General features: G+C 41.9%; 1 protein-coding gene across 1 annotated transcript in view; it reads left to right on the top strand.

The window, feature by feature from the left end:
* Positions 1 to 10,449, top strand: part of LOC142182716 (uncharacterized) — a 40,635-nt gene extending 30,186 nt beyond the window's left edge. Inside the window, exon 2 of the transcript XR_012711699.1 lies at positions 10,202 to 10,449. The gene's annotated coding sequence lies outside the window, so the exon portion shown is untranslated. The remainder of the gene's footprint in view (positions 1 to 10,201) is intronic.
* The last annotated feature ends 4,233 nt before the right edge of the window (positions 10,450 to 14,682 follow it).

Genomic DNA, 14,682 nt, shown 5'->3' with positions numbered 1-14,682 from the left:
TCAAGAAATGAACTTTTTAAAGAAAATTATTTTTTGGAATATTTATAAGTTCTTGGAAATGAAATGTGCTTAAAATTTGATGGTATCGGGCCCGTATTCTGGTTTCGGAGTCCGCTAGAAGTCTTATATGTGATTTAAGTTGAGTCTGTAAAATTTGGTAAGAAACGGACTTGAAATGACGTTAATCGGACCGTATTTGAGAAAAATTAAAAAATTTGAAGTTCTTAAGTGATTTCATGATTTCGATGCTAAATTCATAGTTGTTGATGCTATTTTGGAAATTTAATCTCAAGAGTATGTCCATATGATATTTTTTAGTTAGTATGCATGTTTTTTTTGGAGCCCTGAGGGCTCGGGTGAGTTTCGGGTAGGTTCCGGGTTGTTTAGGCATAGAAAATCATTGCTATTGCATCAGTTCTGGTGTAACCGCACCTGCGAGTCAAGAACCGTAGGTGCGAGCTCGCAGGTGCGAATAGTGGGTCGCAGGTGCGGTCTAGCCTCTCGCAGATGTGGACAAGCTCCCGCAGAAGCGTTTTCGCAGGAGCGAGTCTCCCCTCGCAGATGCGGCCCTAGCGGGCCTAGTCATTTCTGCAGAAGCGGTCTATTTTCCGCACGTGCGATTTCGCAGGTGCGACCCAAGGACCGCAGGTGCGAGAGTCGGGCAGTGGAGTCCTTTAAAACAAAACTTCCGTGTTTTCTCTTTCAAAATTTCATAAAGATAGAAGGCCTAGGGTGATTTTCTCAAGAGATTTTCTTCCTAATTCATAAGCAAGTGTTCATTAACTGATTTCTTTCAACTCTCTAATATTTTTCACCAACTTTTATCTAAAATCATATGGTTAATGGTAGAAAATTGGGGATTTGGGTAGAGTTAGGGGTTTTTGAATAATTGGAATTTAGACCTTATTTTGGGGTCGGATTTCTAAATTAATTACATATTCAGGCTCATGGGAGAATGAATGATCTGGTTTTGGTCCGAACCTCGAGTTTTGACCAAGCAGACCCGGAGTCAATTTTTGACTTTTTGGGAAAAATGATAGAAAACCTATAATTAAGCATTGGGTATGAATTTTTTAGCATTTATTGATGTTATTAACTCAATTTATACTAGATACGAGTTGTTTGGAGGCGAATTCTAAAGGAAAAGCGGTGTTTGAGGCTTGAGTTGCCGTAGAAGTTTGAGGTAAGTGTTTGGTCTAACCTTAGCTTGAGGGATTAGGAGTTGTGTCTTATTTGCTATGTGTTAATTGTGGAGTACGACGTATAAGCATGGTGACGAGTATCTATACGTCGGTGTCAAGCATGCCCGTGAGTTTTGAATTTTAATTTTTTTGACTCCTTTGTGGTTTATTCGTGCTTCATATGAGGATTATATTATTGTTCCCTTGCCGGGATATTGTTGTGATATTATTGTTCCTTTGTCGGGATGTTGTTGTCATATTATTGTTCCCTTGTTGGGATGTTGTTGTTATAATATTGTTCCCTTGCCGGGATGCTGTTGTTACATTATTGTTTCCTTGCCGGGATGTTATATTATTGTTCTCTTGCCGAGATTCTTTTGTGATTGGTGTTGATAAATGAAATGGGAGTGGGTTGCACCCCTACAACGGTAATATATGAAATGGGAGCGGGTTGCACGCCTACAAAGGTGATATATGAAATAGGAGCAGGTTGCACGCCTGCGACGGTAATATATGAAATTGGAGCAGGTTGCACGCCTGCAACGATGATATATGAAATGGGCGCGGGTTCCACGCCAGCAACAGTACTATATGAATTGGGAGCGGGTTGCACGCCTGCAACAGTATCATATGAAATGGGATCGGGTTGCACGCCTACGACGGTATTACATGTGTACTTGATTCTTATTTCCTTATCTTTTGCTGGTAATTTATTTATGGCATTCCTTACATTTCTCTAGTGTTATCTGTTACTCCCCGCATCATGTTTCCCTTCCCAAATTTAACTGTAATTTATCTGCTTTTATTTCCGCTGTATATTATTTAACTGCACATGTTTATTAGGTAGTCTGGTCCTAGACTCGTCATTATTTCGCCGAGGTTAGGCTAGGTACTTACCAGCATATGGGGTCGGTTGTGCTAATACTACAGTCTGCACCGTGTGCAGATACTGATACCGGAGGGTTTGGACCACAGTGAGAGTGCTGTGTTCAGTTCGCTCAGGCAACCCGAGGTAGTCCTACAGACGTCCGCGGGCCTCGGCGTCTCCTCCTATCTTTTCTCTTTCTATTTTACTTCTTTAGAGACAGACTTATGTATTTCATTTAGACCTTGTTTGTAGTATTCTTAGACAGTCCGTGACTTGTGACACCAAATTCTGGGTAGTATTGTACTTCAAATTATGTAGCAGTGTTTGGTTGGAATATTAAGTTTCAACTTCCGCATTTCCGATTGTTTAATCTTATTATGTGGTTTAATCACTTAGTATTTTACATTGTTTAATATGTTTAAATAAAAAGGGAGATGAATTTGCAATATTCGGCTTGCCTAGCTTCTGCGAGTAGGCGCCATCATGACTCCCGAGGTTGGAAAATTCGGGTCATGACAAGTTGGTATTAGAGCTCTAGGTTACATAGGTCTCACAATTCACGGACAAGCTTAGTAGAGTCTGAGGGATCGGTACGGAGACATCTGTATTTATCCCTAGAGGCTACAAAGTTAGGAAAAACTTCACATTTATTCTTTCCTGTCGCCCGGTTTGATTTCTCAATGCTAATTGAATTTCTACTTTGTTCTTTCATAGATGGCAAGAACACGCGCTTCCTCATCCACTGATCTGCAGCCCGAGCCCCCAGTAGCAGCTCCCACAAGGGGCAGAGGCCGAGGCCGTGCTAGAGGCTGAGGTAGGGGCAGAGCTCAGCTTAGAGCAGCAGAACAGTGGCGGAGCCTCAGGTTGACTTTGATGATGAGGTTCTGGCCCAGGCAGTTTTGGTGGGCCCAGATCAGGTCCCAGAGGGGTTTATTTCTACCCCAGTACTTCAGGATGTTATGGTCCATCTAGTGGGCCTTATGGAGAGTGTCGCCCAGGCAGGCTTGCTTCCTATAGCACCGACCGTCTCTCAGGCTGGAGGAGGAGCCCAGACTCCTGCTACTCGCACTCCAGAGCAGATGGCTCCCCAGTTTCAGACTCCAGCCGCTTAGCCAGTTGGAGCAGTTCAGCCGGGTGTGGTAACTCAGACCGGTGATGGAGCAGCTATGCCTGTCGATGCTTTGTGGAGATTGGACAGCTTCACCAAGCTCTTCACTACTACTTTCAGTGGTGCATCTTCTGAGAATCCGCAGGATTATCTAGACAGTTGTCATGAGGTTCTCTGGAACATGGGGATAGTGGAGACCAATATGGTCAACTTTGCTACTTTCCGCTTGTCTAGATCCGCCAAGACTTGATGGAGAGATTATTGTTTGGCTAGACCAGCCGGATTGCCAGCTTTGACTTGGGAGCAGTTTATTCAGCTATTCCTGGAGAAGTTTCTCCCCATCACTCAGAGAGAGGCCTATTGGAGGGCCCGTCATCGTTACTTAGTATGAGACCAGATTCATCGACTTGGCCCGTCATGCTCTTATCGTACTTCCCACTGAGAGAGAGAGGGTGAGGAGGTTCATTGAGGGACTTATTCAGCCGATTCGACTTCAGATGTCTCAGGAGAGAGGGAGTGCAATTTCTTTCCAAGAGGCGGCCAATGTGACCAGGAGAGTTGAGATGGTTCTGTCGTAGGGAGGTGGTTAGGGGTCTGACAAGAGGCCTCGACATTCAGGCAGATTCAGTGGTGCCTCATCTGGAGGTAGGGATTCGTATGGTAGAGGCCATCCTCCTAGGCCCTTTTAGTCTGCACTTCAGGTCTCTCACGGCGCTTCAAGTGGCCGTGGTTCTTATATGCAGTATTCTAATTAGCAGCCCTACAGTGCACCACCAGCTCCTATCAGTGCACCACCACTTCAGAGATTTTAGGGTCGTCAACCCCAAGAGTCGAGGGCTTTTTTTACTTGTGGCGACACGAGGCACATTGCTAGATATTGCCCTCGAGCACTGAGCAGTTCTCAACAGCAGGGTTCCCGTGCTATGGTACAGACACCGGGTGTTCCACCGCCCGCTTTGCCAGCTAGGGGTAGGGGTAGAGGTGCTAGAGGTGGAGGTAGAGGTATTAGAGGTGGAGGTCAAGCAGCTAGAGGTGGAGGCCAGCCAGCAACAGGCCGTCCTAGAGATGTAGTTCAGGGTGGTAGGGCCCAGCCCCAATGTTATGCTCTTCCAGCCAGGCCTGAGGCTGAGGCATCTGATGCAGTTATCACAGGTAGTGTTCTGGTTTGTAGTAGAGATGCTTCAATCCTATTTGATCCAGGGTTTACATACTCCTATATGTCATCTTATTTTGCACCGTATCTGGTCATGCCTAGTGATTCCTTAAGTGCCCTTATATATGTGTCTACACCGGTGGGTGATTCTATTGTGGTAGATCGAGTCCATCATTCATGTATAGTTGTGATTGGGGGTCTTGAGACTCGTGTAGATTTGCTACTTCTAGACATGGTTGATTTTGATGTTATATTGGGGATGGACTGGTTATCATCTTACCATGCTATCTTGGACTGTCATGCCAAGACACTGACCTTAGCCCTGCCGGGTTTACCTCATTTAGAGTGGAGAGGGACTCTTGGTCATTCTACCCGTAGTGTTATCTCTTAAGTGAAGGCTTGGCGTATGGTCGAGAAGGGGTGTTTGGCCTATTTGGCATATATTCGTGATTCTAGTGCCAAGGTTCCTTATATTGATTCTGTGCCTGTTGTTCGTGAGTTCCCTGAGGTATTTCCTTCAGACCTGCCGGGTATGTCACCCGATAGGGATATTGACTTCTGTATTGATTTGGCTCCGGACACTCAGCCCATTTCCATTCCATCGTATCGTGTGGCCCCGCCTGAGTTGAAAGAGTTAAAGGAGCAGTTGCAAAACTTGCTTGAAAAAGGTTTCATTAGACCTAGTGTTTCGCCTTGGGGTGCACCGGTGTTGTTCGTTAAGAAGAAGGATGGTCGATGCGAATGTGTATAGATTACTAGTAGTTGAACAAGGTTACAATCAAGAATAATTATCCATTTCCAAGGATTGATGATTTGTTTGATCAGCTTCAGGGTGCCAAGGTATTTTCGAAGATTGACTTGAGATTTAGCTACCATCAGTTGAGGATTAGGGCATCCGACATCCCTAAGACAGCTTTCCGCACTCGGTACGGGCATTACGAGTTCTTGGTGATATCGTTTGGGTTGAAAAATGCCCCAACAACTTTTATGGATTTGATGAACCGAGTTTTCAGGCCTTGGATTCGTTCGTGATAGTCTTCATTGATGATATTTTGATCTATTCCCGTAGTCGGGAGGAGCACGAGCAGCATCTTAGAATGGTTTTTCAGACTTTGAGGGATAGTCAGTTGTATGCATTTCGAAGTGTGAGTTATAGTTGAGTTCAGTTGCATTCTTGGGTCATGTTGTATCAGTAGAGGGTATTCAAGTTGATCCGAAGAAGATAGAGGCAGTCAAGAACTGGACTAGACCCGCATCAGCTACAGAGATCCGGAGTTTTTTTGGGTTTGGCAGGCTACTATCTTCGGTTTGTGGAGGGGTTTTCATCTATTGCAGCCCCGATGACCAGGTTGACCCAGAAGGCTGCCCAGTTCAGGTTGTCGGACGAGTATGAGGCGAGCTTTTAGAAGCTCAAGAAAGCTTTGACTACGGCATCAGTGTTGGTTTTGCCCATAGGTTCAGGGCCATATACAATTTATTGCGATGCATCTCGTATTGGACTTGGTGCGGTATTGATGCAGGATGGCAAGGTCATTGCTTATGCTTCACGGCAGTTGAAGATTCATGAGAAGAACTATCTGGTTCATGATTTGGAGTTAGCATCCATTGTTCACGCGTTGAAGATTTGGAGGCATTATTTGTATGGCGTGGCATGTAAGGTGTTCACGGATCACAAGAGTCTTCAGTACTTGTTCAATCAGAAGGACCTAAATTTGAGGCAGAGAAGGTGGTTGGAGCTGTTGAAAGACTATGATATCACCATCTTATATCATCCGGGAAAGGCCAATGTAGTGGCTGATGCCTTGAGTAAGAAGTCAGTCAATATGGGAAGTCTTGCTTATATTCTGGTCGGTGAGAGGCTGCTTGATTTGGATGTTCAGGCTTTGACCAATCAGTTCGTGAGGTTGGATGTTTCTGAGCCTAGCCGTGTGTTAGCTTGCACAGTCGCTCGTTCTTCTTTTTTGGAGCGTATCCAAGATCGGCAGTATGATGATCCTCATTTGTGTGTCCTTAGGGACACGGTGGAGCACGGAGGTGCCAAGCAGGTTACCTTGGGAGATGATGGGGTTCTGAGATTGCAGGGTCAAGTTTGTGTGCCTAATGTGGATGGACTCTGAGAGTTGATTTTAGAGGAGGCACATAGTTTCCGGTAATCTATTCATCCGGACGCCGCTAAGATGTATCAGGATTTGCGGCAGCATTATTGGTGGTGGAGAATAAAGAAGGACATTGTTGCACATGTGACTCGGTGTTTGAACTATCAACAGGTTAAGTATGAGCATCAGAGGCCCGACGGTTTGTTCCAGAAGATTGAGATTCCTAAGTGGAAGTGGGAGCGTATCACTATGGACTTCATTGTTGGACTCCCAAGGACTTAGAGGAAGTTCGAAGCAGTGTGGGTTATTTTTGATAGGCTGACCAAGTCAGCACATTTCATTCCTGTGGCGGTCTCCTATTCTTCCGAGAGGTTAGCTGAGATCTATATCCAGGAGATTGTTCGACTTCATGGTGTGCCCATGTCTATCATTTCGGATCGAAGTACGCAGTTTACCTCACATTTCTGGAGAGCAGTTCAGCGAGAGTTGGGCATACGGGTTGAGTTGAGTACAGTATTTCATGCTCAGACGGACGGACAGTCCGAGCGAACTATTCAAATTTTGGAGGATATGCTCCGAGCTTGTGTCATTGACTTTGGAGGCTCGTGGGATCAGTTTTTGCCTTTAGTAGAATTTGTCTACAACAACAGCTACCAGTCGAGTATTCAGATGGCTCTTTATGAGGCTTTGTATGGTAGGCGGTGTCAGTCGCCAGTTGGATGGTTCAAGCCAGGGGAGGCTCGGTTGTTGGGTACGGATCTGGTGCAGGATGTCTTGGACAAGGTCAGGATCATTCAGGATAGGCTTCATACAGCTCAGTCTAGGTAAAAGAGTTATGCCGATCGTAAGGTTCGTGACTTGGCATTCATGGTCGGTGAGCGAGTATTGCTTCGCATGTTGCCTATGAAGGGCGTGATGAGATTTGGGAAGAAGGGCAAGCTTAGCCCTAGGTTCATTGGCCCGTTTGAGATTCTTGATCGAGTGGGGGAGGTGACTTATAGACTTGCGTTGCCGCCAAGCTTATCAGCCATGCATCTAGTGTTTCATGTGTCCATGCTTCGGAAGTATCACGACGATCCATCCCACGTGTTAGATTTCAGCACTGTCCAGTTGGACAAGGACTTGTCCTATGAGGAGGAGCCGGTAGCTATTCTAGACCGGCAGGTTCGTCAGTTGTGATCGAAGAGTTTCCCTTCTGTTCGTGTTCAGTGGAGAGGTCAGCCTGCTAAGGCATCGACCCGGGAGTCCGAGTCCGATATGCGGAGCCATTATTCCTATCTTTTCCCTAACTCAGGTACTTCCTTCTTATGTTCGTTCGAGGACGAACGATTATTTTAGAGGTGGAGAATGTGATGACATGTCATCACTTGTTTTAGAAATGAATTTTGCGTTCCAGGACATTGAAAACCTCTTTAAGCATCACCTCGATTTGTGTGCACAGTCCGGGCACGTAGCCAGAAAGCCATTATGTGAAAATCTGTGAAAAATGATGAATTTTAACTTTAAAATGAATTTAAGTTGACTTCGGTCAACATTTTGGGTGAACGGACTTCGGTCAACTTTAAAATGGGACTTGGGAGTATGCCCGAAATTGAATTCCGAGGTCCCAAGCCCGAGAAATGAATTTTTTAAAGAAAATTATTTTCTGGAATATTTATGAGTTCTTGGAAATGAAATGTGCTTAAAATTTTATGGTATCGGGCTCGTATTCTGGTTTCGGAGTCCGGTACAAGTCTTATATGTGATTTAAGTTGAGTCTGTAAAATTTGGTAAGAAACGCACTTGAAATGACGTGAATTGGACCGTATTTGAGAAAAATTGGAAAATTTGAAGTTCTTAAGTGATTTCATGATTTTGATGCTAAATTCATAGTTGTTGATGTTATTTTGGTGATTTGATCTCACGAGTAAGCTCATATGATGTTTTTGAGTTAGTATTCATGTTTGGTTTGGAGCCCCGAGGGCTCGGGTGAGTTTCGAGTAGGTTCTGGGGTGTTTCGGCGTAGGAAATCACTACTGTTGTATCAGTTCTGGTGAAACCGCACCTGCGAGTCAAGCACCGCACCTACGAGTCAAGCACCGCACCTGCGAGTCAAGCACCCAGGTGCGAGCTCGCCGATGCGAATAGCAGGTCGCAGGTGCGGTCCAGCCTCACGCCGATGCAGACAAGCTCCAGCACAAGTGTTTCTGTAGTAGCGGGTCTCCCCTCGCAGATGCGGCCCCAGCGGGCCTAGTCATTTCCGCAGAAGCGGTCTATTTTCTGCACGTGCGATTTCGCAGGTGCGACCCAAGGACCGCAGGTGCGAGAGTCGGGCAGTGGAGTCCTTTAAAACAAAACTTCAGCGTTTTCTCTTTCAAAATTTCATAAAGATAGAAGGCGTAGGGCGATTTTCTCAAGATATTTTCTTCCCAATTCATAAGTGTTCATTAACTGATTTCTTTTTACTCTCTAATGTTTTTCACCAAACTTTATCTAAAATCCCAGGGTTTTAATGGTAGAATATTGGGAATTTGGGTAGAGTTAGGGCTTTTTGAATAATTGGAATTTAGACCTCATTTTGGGGTCGGATTTCAAAACTAATTACATATTCGGGCTCGTGGGTAAATGGGTGATCGGGTTTTGGTCCGAACCTCGAGTTTTGACCAAGCGGGCCCATAGTCAATTTTTGACTTTTTGGGGAAAATGATAGAAAACCTATAATTAAGCATTGTGTATGAATTCTTTAGTATTTATTGATGTTGTTAAATCAATTTGGACTAGATACAAGTTGTTTGGAGGCGAATTCTAAAGGAAAAGCAATGTTTGAGGCTTGATTTGGCCGTGGAAGTTCGAGGTAAGTGTTTGGTCTAACCTTAGCTTGAGGGATTAGGAGTTGTGTCTTATTTGCTATGTGTTAATTGTGGAGTACGACGTATAGACATGGGGACGAGTATCTATACGTCAGTGTCAAGCATGCCCATGAGTCTTGTAATGTAATTTTTATGACTCAGTTATGGTTTATTCGTGCTTCATATGAGGATTATATTATTGTTTCCTTGCCAGGATGTTGTTGTGATATTATTATTCCCTTGCAGGGATGTTATTATCATATTATTTTTCCCTTGCCGGGATGTTGTTGTTACATTATTGTTCCCTTGCTGGGATTCTTTTGTGATTGGTGTTGATAAATAAAATGGGAGCGGGTTGCAAGCCTGCAACGGTAATATATAAAATGGGAGTGGGTTGCAAGCCTGCAACGGTAATATATGAAATGGGAGCGGGTTGCACACCTGCAACGATGATATATGAAATGGGAGTGGGTTGCACGCCTGCAACGGTAATATATGAATTGGGAGCGGGTTGCATGCCTGCTACGGTGATATATGAAATGGGAGCGGGTTGCACTCCTGCAATAGTAATATATGAAATGGGAGTGAGTTGCACACCTGCAATGGTATTATATGAAATAGGAGCGGGTTCCACGCCTGCAACGGTATCATATGAAATGGGATGGGGTTGCACGCCTGCAACGGTATTACTTGTGTACTTGATTCTTATTTCCTTATCGTTTGTTGGTAAGTTATTTATGGCATTCCTTACATTTATATACTGTTATCTGTTACTCCTCGCACCATGTTTCCCCGCCCAACTTTAACTGTAGTTTATCTGCTTTTATTTCCGCTGTATATAATTTAACTGCATAGGTTTATTTGGTAGTCTGGTCCTAGCCTCGTCACTACTTCGCCGAGGTTAAGCTAGGCATTTACCAGCACATGGGGTCGGTTGTGTTGATACTACACTGTGCACTGTGTGCAGATACTGATATCAGAGTGTTTGGACCGCAGTGAGGGCGTTGTCTTCAGTCCACTCAGGCGACCCGAGGTAGTCCTGCAGATGTCCGCGGGTCTTGGCGTATCTTTTCTCTTTCAGTTTTACTTATTCAGAGACAGAATTATGTATTTCATTCAGACCTTGTTTGCGGTATTCTTAGACAGTCCGTGACTTGTGACATCAAATTCTGGGTAGTATTGTACTTCAAATTATGTAGCAGTGTTTGGTTGGAATATTAAGCTTCGGCTTCCGCATTTCCGATTGTTTAATCTTATTCCGTTGTTTAATAACTTAGTATTTTACATTGTTTAATATGTTTAAATAAAAAGTGAGATGAATTTGCAATATTCGGCTTGCCTAGCTTCTGCGAGTAGGCGCCACCACGACTCCCAAGGATGAAAAATTCGGGTCGTGACAAGCACTAAAGTATTCGTAAGAGCTATGGGTTATGAGAATGATAAGTGCATCAGTCAACATTCGAGGACAAATGTTCCAAAGGGGGGAATGATATTATATCCCGCATTTTCATATGTTAAAGTTTTGTCAAAAGTTAATTGACGTAAGTTCGGGAATGGGATCATTTTGAAATTATAGGCATTATGCTATTTCAAACAAGTTATGAATAAATTCGCGAAGGTGAGAGGGGAAGCAAGTCAAAGAAAATAAATTTTCATCCAAATTGGCATATTGGGATAAAATACGGGTCGAGCGATAATACCCGATATTTATGGACTAGTACCATATAAGGTACCATATGACCACGGTAGTATAATATATAAAGTATAAATGAAGTATTTTAAAAAATACCACACACCTAGAAAATGACTAAGTAGTCATGATTCTAAGTGGCCACCTATGAGCTAAGTTAAGTCTTTCCAAGACTTGTAAAAACTTTGTCCAATTCTTAGTTTCAATTTATGTCCCTGGATCGAAACAGTATACTTCAAGTCATTTAGTAGATCTTTTAATTATTCGTGCAACCAAATTCAATTTTAAACTATCTCAAATCATAGCATCTGAAATCCATGAAATCAACATATCCCAAACATCTAAATCAGTAATCCACTCCTGAGTTAAGTACAAGGAAGTTGGTATATTGATTCTGAACCAAAAGAAAAGGAACTTGGTAATTAATCTCTAACATTGCGATTCTTTTAATTATTCGGCAAGATTCAGCATGAAGTGAGGAACTAGGAATGCTACTTAGAGAAAATGATTGCTCTCAGGAAGTTGAACCTCAGGATAGCAGCTTGCCCCTTTATCTTTGCTCCGAAAATTTCTTACCAAAATTCCTACAAGTTTTCAACAAAAACTTCTTGAAACAAATCGATTCCAATAAGAATTATTAGAAACTTAGCAACGTAAAATTTTGCGGTTCTAAAGGAGTACGGTGCAACCTTTTCCAAGAACATCATACGGATTTTTCCTACACGAATATGTTAAGTCTAAGCCCTTTTTTTATTTTGGCATAATCCCATATAAATAAATCGCGCATGAATTAGATTTTTGAGCTTATCCTATTCAACCAGTGTTCTTCTAGGAATAATAAATATTTATGAGGAAAACTTTGGCAATATTTGTTATGGTTATTCATAACAGAAACCGTACAATTTGTTTCAAATCAAATGGTTAGGTAATTATTTAATAATAATTGAAAAATTATATTATATACATTTTTGAGTGAACGTGATTTTTCTATAAGGTATTTGTATAAATTTGTATATAAAAGAAAATGAGTTTCTTTAACTTTTAGGAAGCAGATTGCATTTAAAACCTTTACAAAGTAGATATATTCCTTAAAGACAAACATAACAGAAATAAGGAAATTTTAAGATAAAGCATCAACATAAGTAAAAGATTTTTTTGTATTTGATAGCGAGGCATAAAGAAAAATTCATATCCTAGAATTTACGTATATTTTTCTAGTTTTGTAAGTCACAGTATTCTCCTTATAAGGACTCATACTCAATTGAGTATTTCCTTCTTCCAGTCAAGAGAGCAGAGAGTTTATATATAAAGTATTACATTATTTTCATTACCATCGAGCTATAATCGATGGGCAGGCCCTATTGGGCAACCTCTGATCAGATGGTAAGTTATATACCGAGCCTACCATGGCCGAGCGCTTATGAGCGAGCCCAGTTGGTCTAGATACAGAGCCTAGTATGGCCGAACGCCTATGAGCGAGCCTACTACGGCGGAGCAGTTATATATATACCAAGCCTACTGTGGCCGAGAGCTTATGAGCGAGCCCAGTTGGTCGAGATATAGAGCCTAGTATGGCCGAGTGCCTATGAGCTAGCCTACTAAAGCAGAGCAGTTATATATATATATATACCGATCCTTATAGGGACGGACAACTATTTTACTTACTATATTGAGAGAGTTGAGTTAGTATCAGTAGATAAGCATACCTTCAGATTATCTTTGACTTCCAGTTACTTGCAGTTATTATATTATCAGTTTAGTTTTAGCTTTCAGTATATTGCCTTACATACTCAGTACATTATTTCGTACTGACATCCTTTTTGCCTAGGGACGTTGCATTTCATGCCCGCATGTCCAGACAGACGGGTCAAGAGCCCTCCAAGTAGGCTATCAGCTCAGCGGAAGATGTTGGTGTGCTCCATTTACTTCGGAGTTGCGTGTTTGGTTAATATAATTTAGACGTATACTGTTTGGTGTGGCGAGACTCTGTCCCGACCTTTATGATATTTATGTACTCTTAGAGCCTTGTAGACATATGTTGTGTACGTGAAAGATTGTACGGCCTTATCGGCCTATGTTTTGAATTTATAAATGATCATGTTGGCCTATTAGGCCCGTATATCACGTGTATATGATGATGTAATAAGAATGATACGTTACGTTGGTACTCGATTGAGTAAGGTACCGGATGCCCTTCATGGCCCATCGGGTTAGGTCGTGACAAAGATATACAATACTGATGTATATATATTTTCTAGAGTTAAGGTATAACAAACAAAAGTATTTTATGCTAAAGAAATACAGTTTAATGGACAAAATAATTACCAGATCGTTGTAGTCGATGCATGAATCAGTTATAACCACTTCAAATATTGGAGGATTCTCCTCTTCATTATTATTACTAGTAGAATATTAGGCACCACTGCTAGTAGAAGAGTAAGATAGAGCTCATTTGGTAGAGGAAGAGTCATCCATAGTTTAGGGTTTGAATTTGTGAGTGTGTTTTATGTTTTGAGTATGTGACTATATATATAGGGACACGCGTAGCATATCGCGGTTAAATACTATATTTTTTGTGAATATATATAGCGCAGTTGAATACTACATTTTGTGTGTTGTCTTGTCGGTCTGAAAAGCTGACCGACTGCGAAAAAGCTATTTCGTTTCAGAAAAAGTCAATATGTATAGCGCGGTTAAATACTACATTTTGTGTATTGTTTTGTCGGTCTGAAAAGTTGACCGACTGCAAAAAAGCTATTTTGTTTCAGAAAAAGTCAATATGTATAACACGGTTAAATACTACGTCTTGTGTGTTGTCTTGTCGTTCTGAAAAGCTAACTGACTACGAAAAAGTTGTTTCATTTCAGAAAAAGTCAATATGTATAGTGCAGTTAAATACTACGTTTTGTGTGTTGTCTTATCATTCTGAAAAGCTGACCGACTGCGAAAAAGTTATTTTGTATCAGAAAGAATCAATATGTATAGTGCGATTAAATACTACGTTTTCTGTGTTGTCTTGTCGTTCTGAAAAGCTGACCGACTGCGAAAAGGCTGTTTCGTTTCAGAAAAAGTCAATATGTATAGCGATGTTAAATACTACGTTTTGTGTATTGTCTTTTCATTCTGAAAAGCCGACCGACTGCAAAAAAGCTTTTTTGTATCAGAAAGAATCAATATGTATAGCGCGGTTAAATACTACGTTTTGTGTGTTGTCTTGTCGTTCTGAAAAGCTGACCGACTGCGAAATGGCTGTTTCGTTTCAGAAAAGTCAATATGTCTAGCGCGGCTAATTATTACGTTTTGTATATTATCTTATCGTTCTGAAAAGCCGACCGACTGCAAAAAAGTTGTTTTGTATCAGAAAGAATCAATATGTATAGCGCGTTTTAAATACTACGTTTTGTGTGTTGTCTTGTCATTATGAAAAGCTGACCGACTGTCAAAAAGTTATTTTGTATCAGAAAAAATCTTTTACACGCTAAGCATATCGCTGTTAAATACTACGTTTTGCGTGAATATATATAGTGCGTTTAAGTACTACATTTTCTGCGTTGCCTTGCCTATAAATAACGGGCGCATTCTAATTATTTTCTGTGCTTAACAATAACCAATACCAAATACTTCCATAAAAGCAAGGTTTTTTTTACGTTTTAACGAAAGTCTGAACCCCTTTATATACCAAGGTGCGAGTGCGGAAAAAAATGCATGATGAACGACTGTAGGGATGATGGTGAAGCTGGACGCCGCTACTGGATGAG

This window comes from Nicotiana tabacum, chromosome 7 (assembly GCF_000715075.1).
Source record: "Nicotiana tabacum cultivar K326 chromosome 7, ASM71507v2, whole genome shotgun sequence".
Lineage (NCBI taxonomy): Eukaryota > Viridiplantae > Streptophyta > Magnoliopsida > Solanales > Solanaceae > Nicotiana > Nicotiana tabacum.
This window is presented reverse-complemented; position numbering and strand designations above follow the sequence as displayed.